The following is a 24,072-nucleotide window of genomic DNA, read 5'->3' as shown; positions in this document are numbered from 1 at the left end:
TTAAGAGGAAGGAGTTATAAAGACTACGGTGGGGATATTTCACTTGGTTTGCACACTATTGGTAAAGGATAAATGATAAAAGAGGATATAATCATGACTCATACAAATATAAAATAGATACATGTCAACATTTTTATTTCACTCACTAATTAGTGAAGGAACTGGAACAGTTGTTAAAATTGGTTGCTACAAAGGAGAATTTAAACAGCCAACCAATACACAAGCTCATCAGAAAGGCTGATTTAAATTTGCTTAATAGATGCAAAGCTAGCTTCTTCAACAGTGGGAGAGGGAAGTCGATTGAATTTCCACTGGACAGAGTTTATTTGCATGCCTCTAACCAAGAATTATTTGCATTGCTATCAGTTTTCTGCAGGTTAATGTATACCTCTACAGAATTATAAAATAGCTGAAGACAATGAAAAGCACAAACTTCACAAAATTAGATAACCTTGGGTGTGTTCTAAACAATGCATTGTTTTGCATTAATGACACCCTTAGTCTTTTGGTCTACTTCATTAGCTTTCCCAGTTTTTCCCTACAGATTGCCCTCTTCTTTTGGCTTTAATTTTTTCAATGGTTTTGGGGAAGGTAACACCCAATTTATGTTTCAGAATAATTTTTATTATCTCTGCTTAAGCCTATTGTTCCCTCGTCTTCAAGTCCAGCTTAGGCAACTAGTCACCCTCCTCGCGAAGAGCATATCCCCAAATTGGAAAATAATCCTTCAGGACATCTGAACATAAGTACATTTGGCTTACTTGGTGAAACAGTGGTCTGAATAGAATAAGACTACATGGAAGGAGGCGAGTGTTCGACATTTTAAAATGCATTTTAAGAAAAATTAATTTTGGGTCTTTTTGCTTACCATATTTATTTGCTATGTATTTTATTATTATTTTTTGAGACAGGGTCTTGCTCTGTCACTCAGGCTGGAGTGCAGTGGCACAAGCATGGCTTACTGCAGGCTCTACCTCCCGGGCTCAAGCAATTCTGCCACTTCAGTTTCTTGAGTAGCTGGGGCTACAAGAGTGTTTCACCACACCCAGCTAATTTTTTATTTTTTTGCAGAGATAGGGGTCTCACTATGTTGCCCAAGCTGGACTTGAACTCCTAGGTTCAAGCAATCTTCCTACCTTGACCTCCCAAAGTGTTGGGATTATAGGCATGACCACCATAGTCACCATACACTGCTATGCGTTTTAGAGTAGTTAATACAATTGTGACAAATTACAGTGGGAGGTAAATCAATGAATATTGTAAAACATTAGCAAAAATTCAAGGTCATATGGTCCAAACATCTAAACAGTTCTATTGTTACTCCACTAATGAATTAATTCATTTATTCACTAGATCTGAAGCTCAGTAAAGGCAATAACTTCACCTATTTTGTTCCCTATCGCCTCCCCAAAGCCTTGCACAGTGTTGGAGGCATAGTATATTTGTGATATACACTTATCCAGTGAAATTTTAAGAGTAATTTATTAACCACCTACTCTTTATCTGACACTATGATAGGTGCTGGGGGTTAAAAATAAATATATAATATTCATTATGATTAATGTTTTAGAAAAGTTCCTCATCTTTTATTGGATCTTTTCCCTCAAAGGAATTTGTCCTTGATGAGATAATTTTAGGCATTATGGCAGACTAACTGGAGAACAGTCTGAGTTTTCCCCAAATCACACCATATAGGCAAGTTTCTTTTGAATGTGTGGTTAATATTATCTCTACTGGGATCTCCCCAAGCAGTATGCTGGGTGTCACCCACATGGAGACATTGGAGGTTGCTGAGATATAGACCACTGGCTTCAATGGCAGCAGTTCAAGTTCTTCTAGCAACCCTTCACCGTGTTTCTGAGTCTGATCAGAGATTCTTCCTCTTATAGTAGCCTAAGAAGAAGAATCACTACTACCAATTAGTATGTGCCAGAATCTAGGCTAAGCACTTTGTACCTTATATCTCATTTAATCCTTATACCTAGCCTGTGGAGTAGGTGAGAAGTTAAGGATTATTATTTCATTAATGCAGCTAGTGAGTGGCAGGGTTAGGACATGATTTGAGGTCTGCCTGAAGTCAAAGGCCATACGCTTTGAACTGTGTAGCCTCAATATCTAGAACTGATGTGATGAGAATATGGCTGAGTCTATGTTGAGTGTTTTTGGGTCTGCATGAGTGGATGTGGGAGAAGCAGGATTCTTTTTTCTTCATTCATGATGCAATAAAGACAAAATGTGCATTATCCATTTTTGCTCTGCTGTAGACTTCTCTCCATCTAGGCTCCTGTTGAAAAATTACATAGTGACTCTGACAATTGAATCAAGACTTCTATTAAGACCCCAGAGAGGTCAGCCTTTCATACAATGGCATTTCGACCTTCTCTTCCACCCTCAGCCTGAAGAGTTCTGAAATAGCTGCTGTCTGCCCATAAGTCATCCTCCAAACCTTTGTATTTACAGGACAACTTGGCATTTTTCTTTTATTCATCTTTCAAAATTTCCAATACCCTTAACATTTGATTTTTTCTCTCAGAATTTACTTCTCTGAAAATGTCTACATTTTGGCTTCCTTTAGTTTCGTTTCCAATTTTGAACTCAGTGTGCTCCTCTGAAATCATTTCCCTCCTTCTAATTAACCTGACTCCATTACATACACATTCCCTATTCTTAGCTTCATTGTATCATCTACATAAATTACTAAAGTTATTTCAGCTTTATCTCAGACCTCCTTTAACACCTACTCTTCAGAATTCTTGGTTTCTTGCCATTATCCCTGATTAGCCTCAAATCTCTCTCTCTCTTTTTTTTTTGAGACAGAGTCTCTCTCTGTGGCCCAGGCTGGAGTGCAGTGGCATGATCTCTGCTCACTGCAACCTCTGCCTCCTGAGTTCAAGCAATTCTCCTACCTCGGCCTCCCGAGTAGATGGGATTACAGGCACATGCCACCATGCCCAGCTAATTTTTGTATTTTTATGGTAGAGACGGGGTTTCAACATGTTGGCCAGGCTGGTCTCGAATTCCTGACCTTGTGATCCACCCGCCTCAGCCTCCCAAAGTGCTGGGATTACAGGCATGAGCCACCACACCCCCAAATTCTTTTGATTATCTCTTTCTAACATCCCAACTAATGTGAACTGAGAGGAAAAAAAAAAAAAAGAAAAAAGAATGTGTGGAAAACTAGAATAAATTCTATAAAGATTTACATAGTCATTTAGTTTTTATAAACAGACTCTACTCAACTTTGTTGGTCTAAGTTCTAAAAGGTACCTTTGGGGTAAAAAATAACTACATAGCATATTATAGCAAAATAACTATGTTTTAAGAGTTTAATTTTCAATTTTTATTTGATCTGTGACTATTTCAATGTAATGGTTTATGTATGCTCCTTTTGTTTTAACTTTTTTTTTGTAGAAAATTTCAAAAATATACAAAAATAGGATAGAATTAACAGCCATGTAGCTGTCACTTAGTTTTAACTATTTACAACTCATGACCAGTCTCATTCCATCTACTTCCTCCTTCCTCCTGAAGTGTTTGGAAACAAATTCCAGACATCATATCATTTTATATAAGTATTTCAGTATGTATTGCTAAAGGAAAAGCAATACTTTGGGAAAAATCATAACTGCAACTAAACATTTTCTTAAAGATCATCAAGTAATAGCCAATGTTCTAATGTCCTTGTCTTATTTATTTTACAGTTTGTTTGCTTCAATCAAAATCAAGTTCATGAATTGAATTGGTTGTTATATTTTGTGTCTTTTTAATATGTAGACTCTCACTCATCTCTTTATTGCCATCAATTCATTTGTCGAAGAAGTCAAATTATTTGTTTTATGGTGTTTCCAACAGTTTGGATGTTATTGATTGTATCCCTGTGGTGTGTTAAATGTATTGCTTTAGCATTTATATTTTCTCTAAATTGGTGATCTGATTCAGATCACCTTAACCAGATTCAGGTTTGACTTCTTGGGAAGGTTACTTCATAGGCAGTATTGTGGACTTTCATCAGGAGGTAGCACAATGGCTGGTTATCTCTCTTTTTATGATGTTAGTGACCATTGGTTTTCACATCCTAGATTCACAGAGCAACCAAATAAGGACGATTGAGTGAATGGCTAAAGAAATAAATATGTTCGAATCTGTACCCATCTCATGTCTTTCCCGATGTAAGTATAGAAATTAAGATTATTCGAAGATCATAATAAGTTCTACCTCCTCCAAATAAATATCATTTTTTTCAATAAAGTTTCCAAGGACCTAGATAATTTAGGATTATCTTGTCCAATGAGACCTTGGAATATTTGTGTTTGGAGTCACTGTGGAAGACACATGCACATATTTTAGAAAGCTGAGGAGCAAGCTGGCATTCTCTAGATAAGATTAAAGAACACGGCTAGATGTATACTTTTTTAGGTGAGGGAGGGAAATGATCTGGGCACACACAAAATAAGCTGTTAACAATGATTATCACTGGTGAGAATGAGTGGGGGAGATGGGAAAGTTTGTCATTTCATTTTGTACCTGTCTATTGTTTGAACTTTCTCCATGATTATCTAGATGGGATCATGTTCATTTCGATTTTCTTCCTTGTATTTATATAGTTAAAAATGTAGTAAATGCTAAATAAATGAATGAGTAATTAATTAAATTAGAAAGCTATTTAAGACACTTGTCTGGATGGAGATGCTTCCCATTCTTTTTTTTTTTTTTTTTTTTTTTTGAGATGGAGTCTGACTCTGTCACCCAGGCTGGAGTGCAGTAGCTCGACCTCGGCTCACTGCAAGCTCCATCTCCTGGGTTCACGCCATTCTCCTGCCTCAGCCTCCCGAGTAGCTGGGACTACAGGCGCCGCCACCACATCCGGCTAATTTTTTGTATTTTTAGTAGAGACGGGGTTTCACCGTGTTAGCCAGGATGGTCTCGATCTCCTGACTTCGTGATCCACCCGCCTCGGCCTCCCAAAGTGCTGGGACTACAGGCGTGAGCCACTGTGCCCAGCCGATGCTTCCCATTCTTAAGGAACTTACCTGGTTGGAGAAAAAAAACAAAACTAGGACATAGCACTTATGTTTATCAGCATACTTACTGCACGTATACTAGGCACTGGGGGTGTTACAAGAGAAAAGATCATATTTCTTTTTAAGATTTCCCATAGGACTTTCATCAACTCTACTGTGTAGGAGAAGCGATCAATCATCAGGCCTCTGCCCATGCTCCCGAGCACATCACCTATAGGCTCTGAAAGCCCCAAGATCTCAACTGGCTTCCTGTAAGCCTCTGTACCAGCTGCCTTGCACCCTAACCTAACTTGAAGGCATCCTGCCCCAGGCTGCTTCTCTCCCACTGCAATTCTCCTCTGCACTGCTCTCTTTGCTTTGTACAACTCCGGACTCTCTGGAACCTCTGAACATTGCTTTTTACCTCGTTTTAATTAAACCAGTTTCCCCAGTGGCATGGCTCTCCTTTTTGATCTCCTTAAGGGACAGGTTGATTTTACTTCTTTGGTAATATTCCCCTTCAGAGGCTTGAGGCGCCTTCAAACTATAAACTTATACACGATAATTTTTCTTCTCTCTTAGAAAAAGGATAAATTTATAATGGCTCTGTTAACTAAGGTTTTTAATAAGCTACACCAATATTAATGTGTACCCTTTTCCTGGAAGATATATTTTACTTACAGAAAAGAATGAAATATGCATTTTCAAAATTTTTGTAAGAATTTTCCAGCCCCAAATCATTCTGGTTGGAGGTTTAATGTGGGACCTGACCAGTGAGCCCATTTCAAATAAAGTAGGGAGCTGTGACTCCCCTCACTGCACATAAGAACTTACGTCCCAGGAGAAGAAAGGGGCAAGGACCAGCACAGCTCTTAAAGCTGGTGGAACCCATCCTCAGTACCACTTTCCACAGGGCATTGGGTTAGGAAAAAAGTCTAGATCTGCTCAGACAGCTGAAAAGAAAAAGGAGAAAAAGAAACCTAACAAGCAGAGTGCTAAAATCGATGTGCCCAATGTGAGAAAACAATAAAAGGTGCATCCCTTGTGAATTTATTTAGTTTCCAATAACAGAAAGTTCACCTAAAAGACTGATGTAAGTAGGCATTTATTCTGCTTATGAAACAAAACATCCAGAGGTGAGATTTTTCTGGTATCAGTTCAGTTGCTCAAGTTATCATCAGAGATTACATTGATTTCTCCTCTTTTGTTCTGCTACCTTACTTTGTTGATCATATAAATATACATGTTTGCTGCATCTTTATCACAAGATGTGCCAGATATTTTGTCCACATTGACAGAAGAAAGAGGAAGCACATCCAATCATTCTCAACCTCTCTCTTCAGGAAGACAGAAGTCACCAACTTCCTCAAGCAAATGTTGCTTTATGCCTCATTGGCTCAAGCTGCATTCTCTTGGCACCCTCAGATGTAAGAGAAGCTGGGAGGCCAAGGAGCAGTCATTGTCTCACCTGAGACTGGATGTGTGGCAACATTAGGCAGTGATCTGTTAGCAAGGAACAAGCTGTGAAGCGAGGGTGGCAGGTGGAATTACAGGTAGGCAACTATGAAAGACGGCAGAATCTGTTTGATACCTAGGCCTTTTGGAATCCTGGAGTGTCTGTCCTCACTACTTGTTTTAAAAAATCTCAAACAAAGCTCAGACTGGAGAATGAAGTCACTGATTTTCACACGTGCCTAAGATTATTTGACACTGAGGATTTTGGGGATATGTAAAAAGCAAATCCTAGGTCCAAATAAACTCCCTTGTGTTGAGCTGGGAGGTGCCTTTTCCTGGGAACTGTGGAGAAAGATGATCCTAGGTCCAAATAAACTCCCTTGTGTTGAGCTGGGAGGTGCCTTTTCCTGGGAACTGTGGAGAAAGATGATGTAGTGAGTTCGAGTTTATTTTTTTCTCTTTTTGGCACTGTCTATCCCAAATGCCTGTCTCTCCTTTTCATGGGAGTATGGTAGGAAAAGTAACTCACTCATATCTTATCAATTATAACTATAAACTTTATTTTTTATATATGTGAGTTAATTTTTCTATTTTTGTCTGTGATTCTGAAGAAAAACCTGTGATCTTGGAATCTTTTACTTTATGCAAACATAAAAGAGGCTAATTTAGCTACAGTTGTGTTTATAGAGATCAAGGGTAAAAATGGTTTTGTGGAAAAGATGACTCATAAACATAATTTAAAAAACTCAATTGATAACATAAAGTACCTAAGTTTAAAACATAAAGTTATCTTTTAAAGATTCTAATTGAAAGACAAATGGGTGCTAGCTAGTCCAGGAAAAGATGAAGAAGCTTGTTTGAAAGATTAGGTGGTTGTAATCTTTATTATTTCCAAGATGCAATTCCACTGAGTGGGCTAAAAAATCCTATTATGAGTTCCATCCTCTGTATCAGAACATTTTAAAAGAAACCTGCCAAGATGAGGGGAAATTCCCTTTTATTTGCCAGGATCTAATTAATGAATTGGGGGTTTTGGAAAGCAGTGAAACATGCATTCACAGCTCTAAGAGATAGAAATCAGTTAAAAGATTTGTTTTCCATCCAAATTCTTCCATAAGTTTGGAGCTAATATGATACAGTCTTCCAAAATCTAGATCATTGACAGTTAGGATGTCCAATCACAGTTGTTTTTATTTGAAATATTGAAATGTGTAGGAGTTTCTTTATGAAATATTTGAAGCAGTAAGCGTACATATATTTTCTTGACTTAAATAATAAAAAATTTCTAGAACATTATATAAGTTAATTTCTATTCCTTGTTTTGAGTCAAATAAGTTATGTCTTGGGATAAAACAGGGCCTTGGTTGGGAGCTGGGCTTGCTTTTTTTTTTTTTTTTTTTCTTGAGATGGAGTCTCCCTTTGTTGCCCAGGCTGGAGTGCAGTGGCACGATCTTGGCTCACTGCAACCTCTGCCTCCTGGGTTCAAGCGATTCTCCTGCTTCAGCCTCCCTGAGTAGCTGGGACTACAGGCACATGCCACCATGCCCAGTTAATTTTTTTTTTTTTTGGATTTTTAGTAGAGACGAGGTTTCATCATGTTGGCCAAGCCAGTCTTGAAGTCTTGACCTCAGGTGATCCTCCTACCTTGGCCTCCCAAAGTGCTGGGATTACAGGTGTGAGCCACCACTCCTGGCCAGGCTTGCTCATCCTTATTGCACATTTCTCTGCACACCCATATGCCTCCACCCAAGTGAAAAACCCATGCCCTTGAGAGGCTTGTGACTCTGGCATATTCTCTACATCTCTGCATTGTTGTCATCCTTGAACACTCAGATGCCATTTGTTGAAGTCTTCAGCAATAAACTCACAGATGTCATGTCCATGTCCTGTCCTGTCATAATCCTAGCTCCAACTCTCTGACCATTCAGTCCTAGAATACAAATGACTTTGACCTACCTCTGCCTCATGTCTGTCAGTGTTCAGTCCACTTCAGTCCACACATGCTTTACAACACTTTGAGACTTTTAGGCTCCCCTCACTCTGAAATCCTCTCTTGGCACCTGTGGCACTTTCTAGCTTTTTTCCTGTTCTCTGGATGGGTCTTCTTAGTCTTTTTTAAAGCTCCTAATTCTCCATGCCTCCCTTGAATCTTGTTTCTCAGGCTTCAGTCTGTGTGTTTTCCTTAGGCCAGCTCATCCTTCGCATGGCTTCAATTAGCACCTGATGAAAACAAAAATCTACAGCTGCAGTTCAGTACTCATCCTTGAACTCTAGGGCCCTATCAAACTTCATCCTGGGTCTCTCAATTTGAAAGTCTAATCTCAAACTCCCCATGTACCTCCTGCACTCATTGCCTTCACCTTCCACACCACCATTTCGCCATTGACCATTTTACAGCTCTGGCTCCTGTTTTCCATGTCTCAGTGTTGGCATCTGGTTGCCCAAGCTATAAACCCAGACGTTTTCTTTCACCCTTTCCTTTCCTCCTCATTTCCTCTATAAAAAATCAATCTGGTCCTATGAATTCTCCTTTTAAAATGTATCCATAACAGCTCTCAAATGTGTTTATTGCTTTCTGTTCTTGCATTACGCATTTATAGGTGACTACTTCAATAGTTCTTGCTGCTTTCATCTTCCCTTTTTCTACTCCAAAGAGTAACTATAGCAATTAGTTTACTCCCTTTTGATAGTGCCCCAATTTTTTCTTTCTTTTTTTTTATTATTATACTTTAAGTTCTAGGGTACATGTGCACAACGTGCAGGTTTGTTACATATGTATACATGTGCCACGTTGGTGTGCTGCACCCATTAACTCATCATTTACCTTAGGTGTATCTCCTAATACTATCCCTCCCCCCTACCCCCTCCCCACAATACGACCCAGTATGCGATGTTCCCCTTCCTGTGTCCAAGTGATCTCATTGTTCAATTCTCACCTATGAGTGAGAACATGCAGTATTTGGTTTTCTGCTCTTGCGATAGTTTGCTGAGAATGATGGTTTCCAGCTGCATCCATGTCTCTACAAAGGACATGAACTCATCCATTTTTATGGCTGCATAGTATTCCATGGTGTATATGTGCCACATTTTCTTAATCCAATCTGTCACTGATGGACATTTGAGTTGATTCTAAGTCTTTGCTATTGTGAATAGTGCCGCAATAAACATACGTGTGCATGTGTCTTTATAGCAGCATGATTTATAATCCTTTGGGTATATCCCCAGTAATGGGATGGCTGGGTCAAATGGTATTTCTAGTTCTAGATCCTTGAGGAATCGCCACACTGTTTTCCATAATGGTTGAACTAGTTTACAGTCCCACCAACAGTGTAAAAGTGTTCCTATTTCTCCATATCCTCTCCAGCACCTGTTGTTTCCTGACTTTTTAATGATTGCCATTCTAACTGGTGTGAGATGGTATCTCATTGTGGTTTTGATTTGCATTTCTCTGATGGCCAGTGATGATGAGCATTTTTTCATGTGTCTGTTGGCTGTATGAATGTCTTCTTTTGAGAAGTATCTGTCCATAACTTTTGCCCACTTTTTGATGGGGTTGTTTGTTTTTTTCTTGTAAATTTGTTTGAGTTCTTTATAGGTTCTGGATATTATCCCTTTGTCAGATGAGTAGTCTCCCATTCCTTAGGTTGCCTGTACACTCTGATGGTAGTTTCTTTTGCTGTGCAGAAGCTCTTTAGTTTAATAAGATCCCATTTGTCAATTTTGGCTTTTGTTGCCGTTGCTTTTGGTGTTTTAGACATGAAGCCCTTGCCCATGCCTATGTCCTGAATGGTATTACCTAGGTTTTCTTCTAGAGTTTTTATGGTTTTAGGCCTAACATTTAAGTCTCTAATCCATCTTGAATTAATTTTCGTATAAGGAGTAATGAAAAGATCCAGTTTCAGCTTTCTACTTATGACTAGCCAATTTTCCCAGCACCATTTATTAAGTAGGGAATCCTTTCTCAATTTCTTGTTTTTCTGAGGTTTGTCAAAGATCAGATGGCTGTAGATGTGTGGTATTATTTCCGAGGGCTCTGTTCTGTTCCATTGGTCTATATCTCTGTTTTGGTACCAGTACCACGCTGTTTTGGTTACTGTGGCCTTGTAGTATAGTTTGAAGTCAGGTAGTGTGATGCTTCCACTTTTGTTCTTTTGGCTTAGGATTGTCTTGGCAATGTGGGGTCTTTTTTGGTTCCATATGAACTTTAAAGCCGTTTTTTCCAATTCTGTGAAGAAAGTCATTGGTAGCTTAATGGGAATGGCATTGAATCTATAAATTACCTTGGGCAGAATGGCCATTTTCATGATATTGATTCTTCCTATGCATGAACATGGTATGTTCTTCCATTTGTTTGTGTCCTCTTTTATTTCACTGAGCAGTGGTTTGTAGTTCTCCTTGAAGAGGTCCTTTACATCCCTTGTACGTTGGATTCTTAGGTATTTTATTCTCTTTGAAGCTATTGTGAATGGGAGTTCAATCACGATTTGGCTGTCTGTTTGTCTGTTACTGGTGTATAAGAATGCTTGTGATTTTTGCACATTAATTTTGTATCCTGAGACTTTGCTGAAGTTTCTTATCAGTTTAAGGAGATTTTGGGCTGAGACAATGGGGTTTTCTAAGTATACAATCATGTCGTCTGCAAACAGGGACAATTTGACTTCCCTTTTCCTAACTGAATACCCTTGATTTCTTTCTCTTGCCTGATTGCCGTAGCCAGAACTTCCAACACTATGTTGAATAGGAGTGGTGAGAGAGGGCATCCCTGTCTGGTGCCGGTTTTCGAAGGGAATGCTTCCAGATTTTGACCATTCAGTATGATATTGGCTGTGGGTTTTGTCATAAATTGCTCTTATTATTTTGGGATACATTCTATCAATATCGAATTTATTGAGAGTTTTTAACATGAAGAGCTCTTGAATTTGGTCAAAGCCTTTTCTGCATCTATTGAGAAAATCATGGGGTTTTTGTCTTTGGTTCTGTTTATATGCTGGATTACATTTTATTGATTTCTGTTTGTTGAACCAGCCTTGCATCCCAGGGATGAAGCCCCTTGATCATGGTGGATAAGCTTTTTGATGTGCTGCTGGATTTGGTTTGCCAGTATTTTATTGAGGATTTTTGCATCGATGTTCATCAGTGATATCGGTCTAAAATTCTCTTTTTTTGTTGTATTTCTGTCAGGCTTTGGTATCAGGATGATGTTAGCCTCGTAAAATGAGTTAGGGAGGATTCCCTCATTTTCTGTTGATTGGAATAATTTCAGAAGGAATGGTACCAAGTCCTCCTTGTACCCCTGGTAGAATTCGGCTGTGAATATGTCTGGTCCTGGACTTTTTGGTTGGTAGACTATTAATTATTGCCTCAATTTCAGAGCCTGCTCTTGGTCTATTCAGGGATTCAACTTCTTCCTGGTTTAGTCTTAGGAGAGTGTAAGTGTCCAGGAAATTATCCATTTCTTCTAGGTTTTCTAGTTTATTTGCTTTTATAGTATTGTTTACTGTATTCTCTGATGGTAGTTTGTATTTCTGTGGGGTCGGTGGTGATATCCCCTTTATCATTTTTTATTGCATCTATTTGATTCTTCTCTCTTTTCTTCTTTATTAGTCTTGCTAGCCGTCTATCAATTTTGTTGATCTTTTCAAAAAACCAACCTCTGGATTCATTGATGTTTTGGAGGGTGTTTTGTGTCTCTATCTCCTTCAGTTCTGCTCTGATCTTAGTTATTTCTTGCCTTCTGCTAGCTTTTGAATGTGTTTCCTCTTGCTTCTCTAGTTCCTTTAATTGTGATGTTAGAGTGTCAATTTTAGATCTTTCCTGCTTTCTCTTGTGGGCATTTAGTGCTATAAATTTCCCTCTACACACTGCTTCAAATGTGTCCCAGAGATTCTGGTATGTTGTATCTTTGTTCTCATTGGTTTCAAAGAACATCTTTATTTCTGCCTTCATTTCGTTATGTACCCAGTAGTCATTCAGGAGCAGGTTGTTCAGTTTCCATGTAGTTGAGCGGTTTTGATTGAGTTTCTTAGTCCTGAGTTCTAGTTTTATTGCACTGTGGTCTGAGAAACAGTTTGTTATAATTTCTGTTCTTTTATATTTGCTGAGGAGTGCTTTACTTCCAACTATGTGGTCAATTTTGGAATAAGTGCGATGTAGTGCTGAGAAGAATGTATATTCTCTTGATTTGGGGTGGAGGGTTCTGTTGATGTCTATTAGGTCCGCTTGCTGCAGAGATGAGTTCAATTCCTGGATATCCTTGTTAACTTTCTGTCTCATTGATCTGTCTAATGTTGACAGTGGGGTGTTGAAGTCTCCCATTATTATTGTATGGGAGTCTAAGTCTCTTTGTAAGTCTCTAAGGACTTGCTTTATGAATCTGGGTGCTCCTGTGTTGGGTGTATATATATTTAGGATAGTTAGCTCTTCCTGATGAATTGATTCCTTTACCATTATGTAATGAATGGCCTTCTTTGTCTCTTTTGATCTTTGATGGTTTAAAGTCTGTTTTATCAGACACTAGGATTGCAACCCCCGCTTTTTTTGTTCTCCATTTGCTTGGTAGGTCTTCCTCCATCCCTTTATTTTGAGCCTATGTGTGGCTCTGCATGTGAGATGGATCTCCTGAATACAGCAAACTGATGGGTCTTGACTCTTTATCCAATTTGCCAGTCTGTGTCTTTTAATTGGACTATTTAGTCTATTTACATTTAAGGTTAATATTGTTATGTGTGAACTTGATCCTGTCATTATGATATTAGCTGGTTATTTTGCTCAGTAGTTGATGCAGTTTCTTTCTAGCATTGACGGACTTTACATTTTGACATGTTTTTGCAATGGCTGGTACCTGTTGTTCTTTTCCATGTTTAGTGCTTCCTTCAGGATCTCTCGTAGGGCAAGCCTGGTGGTGACAAAATCTCTAAGCATTTGCTTATCTATTAAGGATTTTATTTCTCCTTCACTTATGAAACTTAGTTTGGCTGGATATGAAATTCTGGGTTGAAAATTCTTTTCTTTAAGAATGTTGAATATTGGCCCCCACTCTCTTCTGGCTTATAGAGTTTCTGCCGAGAGATCTGCTGTTAGTCTGATGGGCTTCCCTTTGTGTGTAACCTGACCTTTCTCTCTGGCTGCCCTTAAGATTTTTTCCTTCATTTCAACTTTGGTGAATATGACAATTATGTGTCTTGGAGTTGCTCTTCTCGAGGAGTATCTTTGTGGTGTTCTCTGTATTTCCTGAATTTGGATGTTGACCTGCCATACTAGATTGGGGAAGTTCTCCTGGATGATATCCTGCAGAGTGTTTTCCAACTTGGTTCCATTTTCCCTGTCACTTTCAGGCACACCAATCAGACGTAAATTTGGTCTTTTCACATAATCCCATACTTCTTGGAGGCTTTGTTCATTTCTTTTTACTCTTTTTCTCCACACTTCTCCTCTCGCTTCATTTCATTCATTTGATCTTCAATCACTGATACTCTTTTTTCCAGTTGATCGAGTCGGTTACTGAAGCTTGTGCATTTGTCACATAGTTCTCGTATTATGTTTTTCATCGCTATCAGTTCTTTTAAGGTCTTTTCTGCACTGATTATTCTAGTTATCCATTCATCCATTCTTTTTTCAAGGTTTTTAGTTTCTTTGCACTGGTTACATAGTTCCTCCTTTAGCTCTGAGAAGTTTGGTTGACTGAAGTCTTCTTCTCTCGACTTGTCAAACTCATTCTCCATCCAGCTTTTTTCCATTGCTGGCAATGAGCTGCGTTCCTTTGGAGGGTGAGATGCACTGTGATTTTTTGAATTTCCAGCTTTTCTGCCCTGCTTTTTCCCCATCTTTGTGGTTTTTATCTGCCTTTGGTCTTTGATCATGGTGACGTACTGATGGGGTTTTGGTGTGGGTGTCCTTTCTGTTTGTTAGTTTTCCTTCTAACAATCAGACCCTCAGTTGCAGGTCTGTTGGAGTTTGCTTGAGGTCCACTCCAGACCCTATTTGCCTGGGTATCAGCAGCGGAGGCTCAGAAGATAGAATATTGCTGAACAGCGAGTGTTGCTGTCTGATTCTTGCTCTGGAAGCTTCATCTCAGGGGTGTACCCTGCCGTGTGAGGTGTGAGGTGTCAGTCTGCACCTAGTGGGGGATGTCTCCCAATTAGGCTTCTCAGGGTTCAGGGACACACTTGAGCAGGCAGTTTGTCCGTTCTCAGATCTCAACCTCCGTGCTGGGAGATCCACTACTCTCTTCAAAGCTGTCAGATGGGGGCATTTACCTCTGGGGAGGTTTCTGCTGCTTTTTGTTTAGGTATGACCTGTCCCCAGAGGAGGAGTCTACAGAGGCAGGACGGCCTCCTTGAGCTGTGGTGGGCTCCACCCATTTCAAGCTTCCAGGCGGCTTTGTTTACCTACTTAAGCTTCAGCAATGGCAGGTGCCCCTCCCCCAGCCTGGCTGCTGCCTTGCTGTTAGATCGCAGACTGCTGGGCTAGCAATGAGGGAGGCTCCCTGGGTGTGGGACCCTCTGGCCAGGTGTGGGATATAATCTCCTGGTGTGCCGTTTGCTAAGAACCTTGGTAAAGTGCAGTATTAGGGTGGGAGTTACCCAATTTTCCAGGTGTTGTGTGTCTCAATTTCCTTTGGCTAGGAAAAGGAATTCCCTTCCCCCTTGCGCTTTCCAGGTGAGGTGATGCCTCACCCTGTTTCGGCTCTCACTGGTCAGGCTGCGCCCGCGGACCAGCTCCATCTATCTGACAAGACCCAGTGAGATGAACCCTGTACCTCAGTTGAAAATGCAGAAATCACCCGTCTTCTGTGTCACTCACGCTGGGAGCTGGAGGCTGGAGCTGTTCCCATTCGGCCATCTTGGACACGCCCCAGAATTTCTCCCCAATTTTTTCTTAACCTAAATTCCTAACTCTATGATTCATTTACAACCCTTCACTTCCTTCCATTCCTCTCCTTGCCAACTTCCAAGGTGCAGTTCATGTTATTTCACCTCCTTGAAAACATTTTCTATTATTCCCTCTTCCATGAAGCTTCTTCCTGAGCCTTCAACTACCAGACTTCCACAAACTTTTCATCTATTTGGTAGACATCATTTTCTCTGCAAAACCTCTCTTGTTCACTCCCTGTCTGCATGTTCAGTCCCCTGCCTCTCGTGCATTCCCCTGGTTATAACACTTGTTGCTCCATAACTATTCATTGTCTTTTATCTCCATGACACCATAAGTCCAAGATTTTTGTTTTGTTTAACTTGTTTACCACTGCTTTCCCTTTGCTAAGAAAAGTGATTGGAACATAGTAAGTGCTCAATAAAAAAAATGAAAGAATGAACAAATTAGTAAGGAACACTACTAGGGATTCAAATACTGAGATCTGGAGTCAAATATGTGTGTTAGAGTTCCCTCTTCATTCTTACTAGCCCTGTGATAGTTGAAACATTTATTAATTCCTATAAAAATATGTTTAGTACTTTTCTTGTTGTTATGCACCATTCTTATGGAATGACTATACTAATGAGCGAGCTAGGTCATGAATAAGTGAAAAATAAATGAATTAATTTAAAAGTGATGGTAATTGTTGGGAAAGTGCTGTGAGGAAAGTGAGATGTAGTGTAACTCTATGGGGGAAGGGTGATGAGCAAAGGCTGAGAGGAGGTGGAATTTAGGCTGGGACATGGAGGAGAAGGAAACAGCCATGTTTAGAGCTAGGGGAAAAAGATTCCAGGAGGAAAGCACAGCAGCTGTGAGCTCCTCTGAGCTTTGTGCTTGTCTTCCTTCATCTGTAAATTAGCATAGTAATAATAAATGCCACATAGAATTACTTTAAAGTTAGAATCAGATCAATCATGGAAAGCACCTATCCCACTGTCTAATTGATAGTGAGCACTAAGCAAAGGTCAGTTGGTTTTATTATGAAGAATAAAGTAGATCAAGTTGTCCTTTTTTAAAGGGGATCTTTAGTTATGGATATTTTACTTTACATAGAGACTCAGTTTCTCTTTACTTATACCCTAAACAAATTATTATTGAGTACCTACTCTGTGTAAGGCAGTATGCTGGCGACTGTGGAAGGCTAAAGAAGTATCTAGGAACTAAGGTCTATTTTTTTACACTCTACATTTCACTTCTGTTATTTATTACTGCTTTGTCTCACCATCCATTCTAGAAGTTACCTCCCCAAGCACACACACGCACACACACAAGCACACACATATCTCTCTTTATATTTTCCCTCTGTTTGGCAGCTAGAAAATTCAGTGTACGTGGCTTTTCTTGGGTGATGACCTTATAAATCATTTGAATCACAGTTGGTATTTCTGAACATTTGAAATGCTCGCGGCAAGGAAGCCTTCACATTTCTGAAAGAAAGGCTGTCACAAATACTGAACTTTATTGAAAAAGGAGCCAGATGCTAATAGAAAATATAAATGTTATCCAAGAAAAGGTTTGCATTTGTATATTAGGAATATTTTTTGTACATAATAGCTACATGTGGTGACATTTCTTTTCTTCCTGTGGGTGTCCACTTCCAAGGAAATGATTGAAATGTTAGAAATGCAAAATTAATTAACACCTTGTATAGTTCATTTGGCTCCCACAGACTCAGTAATGGCTTTACTTGTATATAACTGTGTCTGTTGCCTATTTTTGACAAGTTTGGACAAAATATCTGCTCGGCACTATTTCTGGATTTCTGATGCTGCTGAGAATAGCTGCAAGGATAAGAGGTAATGAAAAGAGAACAAAATACTCTAAAATGTTATTGAGAGGGATTATGCTTCTATTTGTATGATTTTGGGTCAATCCTGGGTTTTTATTTAAAAAGAAAATATATTTTAAGGCTAATGACTTGTTTTAAAAAAACAAAGTAAACGACAATCATAATTTTTAAAACATAAAAATTGCATCTTTAAAGATGTTTTTGTAACTTGATGCCAAAGACAACCTCCCTCAATAAAGCAAGACTGATCTAAATATGACATGTGGGAAAAGAGTCCTGAAAGCTTACCTTTACTCTCTTATCCACTACTTAATTGTTCTTTTGTCTTCATCTTGCTTAGTTCTTTCTCTTTAGACGAAACAGTGCCTAAACTAACCCAAACAGGAGGGATCTTATCCTTTAAACTTACATTTTTAGAACAGTTTTAGTATGTAGTTGTAGGGCTGATTGCAAAACAGATTTTATCAAGTTTATGGTTTGATGACTCTATATTAGGCTATATTTCTCTGATACGAGAATGACCATTTGTTATGTGTGTATATATATGTGTGTGCATAAATATTAATGTGTATATATTTGTGGGCATAAATACAAATATATAAATTTATGTGGGTATATGTGTGTATGTTTAAACCTTGATGAGAATTTTTGATTACTTGTAAACTTTCTCAATTTTTTTACATGATGTTAACATTGCATTTCCAAAGTCATAGGTTGGAAATATTTGGAGAACAGTTGGTTTATAAGGTATCAGAGTTTAATGCTGTGAAATTTGAGGTGAACTGTTGTCGGTAATTGTCTTCAGAAATACAATATGCTGGTAAAGTTGTTGTTAGATCCTAAGAGCATTATAGAACAAAGAAGGACAACTATTGTTTGTTTATTAATTTAATATTTTTTGAGCACCTGTAAGTACCACAAGTTGTGCTAAGTTCCAGAGTAGCAAATTGTAGTTGCCCTGGTCTTTAGCTGCCTATCATGTTGCCATCTTTACTCTTTCTCTTGGTATCAGCACACCCTTTCCTCACTTTTGGTCCCGTTGGGGTAATAATTATGATGCCAACGTCTCCTGAGCTCTTGGTGACAGATATTTGACTTAGGCTGGGCTAATCGTAGTACCTGACATAAATTCACAGAAGTGCCTATAACTTATAGGGGAATTAATCTGTGGGACATTTGGGAAAAAAAGATTTGCTTTCCTTTGGAGTTACTAATCTAAGTTTACATAATCCAGAATGTATTAGTTAGTAAACTAGTAGTTTTCCTTTTATGCCTAAATTAGAATTTGATTTCTATCTGTCGTAGCTAAAAGTCTCGATTAATGAAATTGTGGATGCAGAGATGTACAAAGTAAGGTTTTAGTCCTTAAGTAATTCTGTTTGATTAGAATAGACTCATGAAACAATAGTTCCAATGTAATATGAAAAGCATTATTTTTGGTGTATGTATAGCAAAGTGGAACCAGAGAGGAGAAAGAAACTTGGCTGGCGAAGACTTCAGAGAATGATATTTGAGCTAGGGGTTAAATTATGTGTGGATAGTCATGAAAGCAAAATGAGAGAGAAGGGATACGTAAGGCCTAAGAAATAGCATGTCAAAACGTAGGAATCAGAAAATGCATGATGTATTGGGGAACTGCAAGAAGCTCTATATTTTCACTGTTGCATAGACTGTGAATAGAAGTGGATGGTAGATGAAAGAGTGGTGGGTTGGGTTGCCTTTGGTACAAGTTGAAAGATATGCACCTGTGGAAAAATCCCACTCCCAAAAGTAACAATAATCCCAGGGGAATTTTTAAAAATCCTGTTAAAAATGGGTTTTGAAAAAGTTAATGTGTGAGTGTTAAAAACCTACTACCATTTCCCTGCCTTTTCTGTATGTACCAGTTGGTTTCCCAAACTTTTCATATGCTGGCCCAGGTAATGGGTGAAGCAGGAGACTGGAAAAGGCAAAAAGGACAAATTATAAATGCTGAAGAACTAACTAGGGGAGCAAAGATTGCTTCTGGAGAAGTGAAACAATGGAAATACGAAAAAGGGTGGGGGAAAAGCCAATGAAAGCTGAGTTTTAAGAGCTTTTGAGGCTTTTAAATACCTGAGCCTAGAACCTAAAAATCAGACACTGTGGGTAGCTATTGTATTGTGTGAGATGAAAAAGGATTGAGAGATTATATTTAAAACTGTTGCTGTGTGTTCTGAGTGTAATGTTTCCCTTTGCCAGCGATATTAGTAAATGTTTTCTCAGTGATTTTCTTTCATTGTTATTGAATACATGTTTCTGTGGAATAGGACACCCATATTAAGGCTGTCCAACATTTATCAGGTTATATGAAAACAAAGGACTTCTCTGTGAATCTTCATTTTAGAAAAGGTCAACTGTACATTTCAAATCTTTAGTTTAATGAGGCTAATGTATAGAAGAGTGTGATGGTTAATTTTATTTGTCAACTTGGCTAGGCCATAGTACGCAGATATTTGGTCAAAACCAGTCTAGATGTTTCTGTGAAGGTATTTTTTAGATGAGATTAACTTTTAAATTAGTAGACACTGAGTAAAGCAGTTACCTTCTGGAATATTTGTTGACCTCATCTAATAAGTTGAAGATTTTGAGACAGGGGAAAAAAGACTCAATTTTTCTTTTTCCAGAGGAAAAGGATATTCTGCCTTCAGACTGCCTTCTGACTTGAGTTGAAACATCAACTCTTCCCTTATTCTTTAGCTTGCCAGCCCACTCTGCAGATTTCACTTTTAACCAGCCCCCACAATCACTTGAGCCAATTAAAAAATAAATCTCTCTCTGATACCCGTGCACACACACATACACACATGCACACTCATGCATAATCTTCTATTCTTTCTATTTCTCTGGAGAAAGCTAACATGAAGTACAACAATCCAAAATGAGCAAATTAAATCTAATTGAGCCTATTCGGCAGTATGTTACTTAATGTCTCTGGAATAGAAAAGATTGAGAGAGGTGTCTAGGAGTCAAATCCTGAAATGCTTGACCAGCCACATACCATAGTTACCATAGTTTTACCACTTCACTAGGTGCCCAAATAGATGCATGCATAGAAAGCAAAGGTAAGTGAATCACAATGATGATAGGGTTTGTGAAGAATTCATATCTTTGTAGAGAAGATTTTCTTCTTCTGTCCTAATGCCTACAAAAGTGTTCCCTACTTCTGCATATTTTCTCCAAAGCCTATATCCTAAGTTCAGTGCTCTCAATTTTGCTACTCTGATGGTGAGAGAAGTCGAGGTGAAAATTCCAAGGAAAATATCTTCAAGAGAGCATGGGAATATTTCTTTCCTAGGTCCAAAGTACCGTTGTAAGCATCTTTCAAAGATGGGGCTTCTTCTGAGAAGAAAAGTAGACTCAGACTCATCTAAAGAAATTTGAGAAGAGAGAATCAAAACAAGGTGGGTCCAAAATACAAATTCTAGGGGAACAAACTAATTGAAATTAAATGATTTAAATATCTTCTCTCCAAATAAGAAAAGTTTAAATTCTATTAGTTATGGGTCATAGTGTCTTGATCACTACTAATATTTTCTTAGGTCCAAAATTTATTGGTGGGGGCAGGATGGTATGGGAAGGAAGAAATTTTGAGTTTCTTCCAGAATTCAAGGTAAATTTTAGTTATCTGAAAAACTCAATATGTATCATCTGCTTTCTTAAAATTTCTGTGATTCTGTAATATTCTCAAAGTTTTTATACACTCATTTTTTTTGCTTTGTCTTTTACTATAATTCTCCTTAACAACACTGCCAATATAGAATGGGTTAGAAGGAATCTCATTAATTTAGGTACAGAAATAAACATTGAGTATATCCTGATATCACAGAGGAGCTTAAAAATTTTTAACACTGAGTGTCAAGGTCTTCAAAGAAACTCAAATCAATAATCTAATATCGCCAAATGTTTTGGGATAGTTTCAAGACACACACAAGACTATTTAAAGACATTTAAAACACAAATATAAAACCATATCCAAACTCTATGCAATTTGTGGCCAACCAAGCCAAATTCAGTATTAAACAGGAAGTAGAAATAGGAAAAGAAAACTAGTCTTTCAGAGGTTTACATTGTTCATCTTTATGTCTTCCACTGCTCTTAGTACAATTATATATGTATTTATATATATATAAGGCAATCAGATATTTTTGGAATTAAAATTTTAAATAAATTTTAATTTCAAGATGATGCTGGTGATTTTTATACTGATAAAGATAATTATCTTCTGAATAAGGACTCTGTAAACTCTCAGAACTTTACAATGTGATTTTTAATGAAATAAAATAACTTTTCTATGCCCTTTAATGATAAGAGCTATCAATGAATATTTGCTGTGTCCTCTTATATGCATGTTAGTAGCATCCACTGCATGCCCAGTTGTGAATGAGCAGCTTTATTTAGTAAAGTTCCTGAAGCAACGCTGACCCTTTATGACCTCTTTGAGAGATAGAAACAGCAAATCTCTCTGGTATTATTAGGGAAGAATACTGGTGAACCAATGTAACAGACTTCCTTTTCAAAGAAAAAATAGACTCATAATTGGAAAAGTGTTTTGGGTGTTGCTGACCTGACAAAAGATTAAAATTAAACTCTAAAGTAAAAATGACTCAAGTAAGATAATACTTTAAAGCATTTTTTTCTTCTCTTTTGCAATTGGTGTTCTCACAGATACGCTATAAAACACAATTATGTAATATATAATAATATACATATCATTTGGATATATGATATAATCAAAGTAGATATAATAATTGCTATCATTTTTGAGAACAGACTATGTGCAGGGAATAGTGTTAGGTTCTTTAAATATATTCTCTTATTTATTGCTCTGAACTAGTATATAAAATATATTTTATAATTCACAATTTAGAAGTGAGGAACTGAGGCATGGTGAAATTAAATAACTCGCCTAGAGCAACAGAGTTAGTAAGTTTGTGGAGCTGGAAATCAGAACCAGGTCTGTAATTCCAAAGACCACACTCTTTATTCAGTAGCTATTTATCATTGCCATCATCTTTGATGACATGTAAAGTAAGTAAGTGAAACAAAAACCTCTATATGCAACATGATGGATACATTTTTATTTATCAAATAAAAAAATGAGAATACACTTCTTAAAGAAAAGTTTACTTGACCAGGCGCAATAGCTTACCCATGTAATCCCAGAACATTGGGAGGCCAAGATGGGAGGATGGCTTGAGGCCAGGAGTTAAAGACCAGCCTGGTCAACAAAGTGAGATTCCCATCTCTATTTTTAAAAGTGAGAGAGAAACTTACTGGATGTTTCAGTATATAGAAAAACAGAAGATACAAGCTACATAAACCTTTTTTTGACTTTGGGTACATTACTGGTGATGTTGGTTCAACGAGCCTACATCAAACAAAAGAAAGATCAACAATCCAGAACCGGGGGGGCAGAGCAAGATGGCCAAATGGGAACAGCTCCAGTCTCCAGCTCCCAGTGTGAGCGACACAGAAGACAGGTGATTTCTGCATTTTCAACTGAGGTACTGGGTTCATCTCACTAGGGAGTGCCAGACAATCGGTGCTGGTCAGCTGCTGCAGCCTGACCAGCGAGAGCTGAAGCAGGGCGAGGCATCGCCTCACCTGGGAAGTGCAAGGGGGAAGGGAATCCCTTTTCCTAGCCAGGGGAACTGAGACACACAACACCTGGAAAATCGGGTAACACCCACCCCAATACTGCGCTTTACCAAGGGTCTTAGCAAACTGGCACACCAGGAGATTATATCCCACACCTGGCCGGGAGGGTCCCACACTCACAGAGCCTCCCTCATTGATAGCCCAGCAGTCTGCGATCTAACAGCAAGGCAGCAGCCAGGCTGGGGGAGGGGCGCCGCCATTGCTGAGGCTTAAGTAGGTAAACAAAGCTGCTGGGAAGCTCGAACTGGGTGAGGCTCACAGCAGCTCAAGGAGGCCTGCCTGTCTATGTAGACTCCACCTCTGGGGACAGGGCAGAGCTAAACAACAACAACAACAACAACAACAACAACAAGCAGCAGAAAATTCTGCAGATGCAAAGGACTCTGACAGCTTTGAAGAGAGCAGTGGATCTCCCAACACAGAGGTTGAGATCTGAGAATGGACAGACTGCCTGCTCAAGTGGGTCCCTCACCCCTGAGTAGCCTAACTGGAAGACATCCCCACTAGGGGCAGACGGACACCCTACACCTCACACGGTGGAGTACACCCCTGAGAGGAAGCTTCCAAAGCAAGAATCAGACAGGTACACTCGCTGTTCAGCAATATTCTATCTTTTGCAGCCTCTGCTGCTGATACTCACGCAAACAGGGTCTGGAGTGGACCTCAAGCAATCTCCAACAGACCTACAGCTGAGGGTCCTGACTGTTAGAAGGAAAACTAACAAACAGGAAGGACATTCACACCAAAACCTCATCAGTACATCAAGATCATCAAAGACCAGAGGCAGATAAAACCACAAAGATGGGGAAAAAGCAGTGCAGAAAAGCTGGAAATTCAAAAAATCAGAGAGCATCTCTCCCTGCAAAGGAACGCAGCTCATCGCCAGCAACGGATCAAAACTGGATGGAGAATGACTTTGATGAGATAAGAAGGCTTCAGTCGATCAAACTTCTCAAAGCTAAAGGAGTAATTATGTACGCAGTGCAAAGAAAGTAAAAATCTTGAAAAAAGAGTGGAAGAATTGATAACTGGAGAACTTAATGCAGAGAAGGCCATAAACGAACTGACAGAGATGAAAACCATGACATGAGAAATACATGACAAATGCACAGGCTTCAGTAACCGACTCGATCACTTGGAAGAAAGAGTAGCAGTGATTGAGGATCAAATGAATGAAATGAAGCGAGAAGAGAAATCTAAAGAAAAAAGGAGAAAAAAAAATGAACAAAGCCTCCA

The sequence above is a fragment of the Macaca thibetana genome, chromosome 2 (genome assembly GCF_024542745.1).
Source record: "Macaca thibetana thibetana isolate TM-01 chromosome 2, ASM2454274v1, whole genome shotgun sequence".
In the NCBI taxonomy this organism is placed as follows: domain Eukaryota; kingdom Metazoa; phylum Chordata; class Mammalia; order Primates; family Cercopithecidae; genus Macaca; species Macaca thibetana.
The sequence above is the reverse complement of the archived record's forward strand: the minus strand, read 5'-3'. Positions refer to the sequence as shown.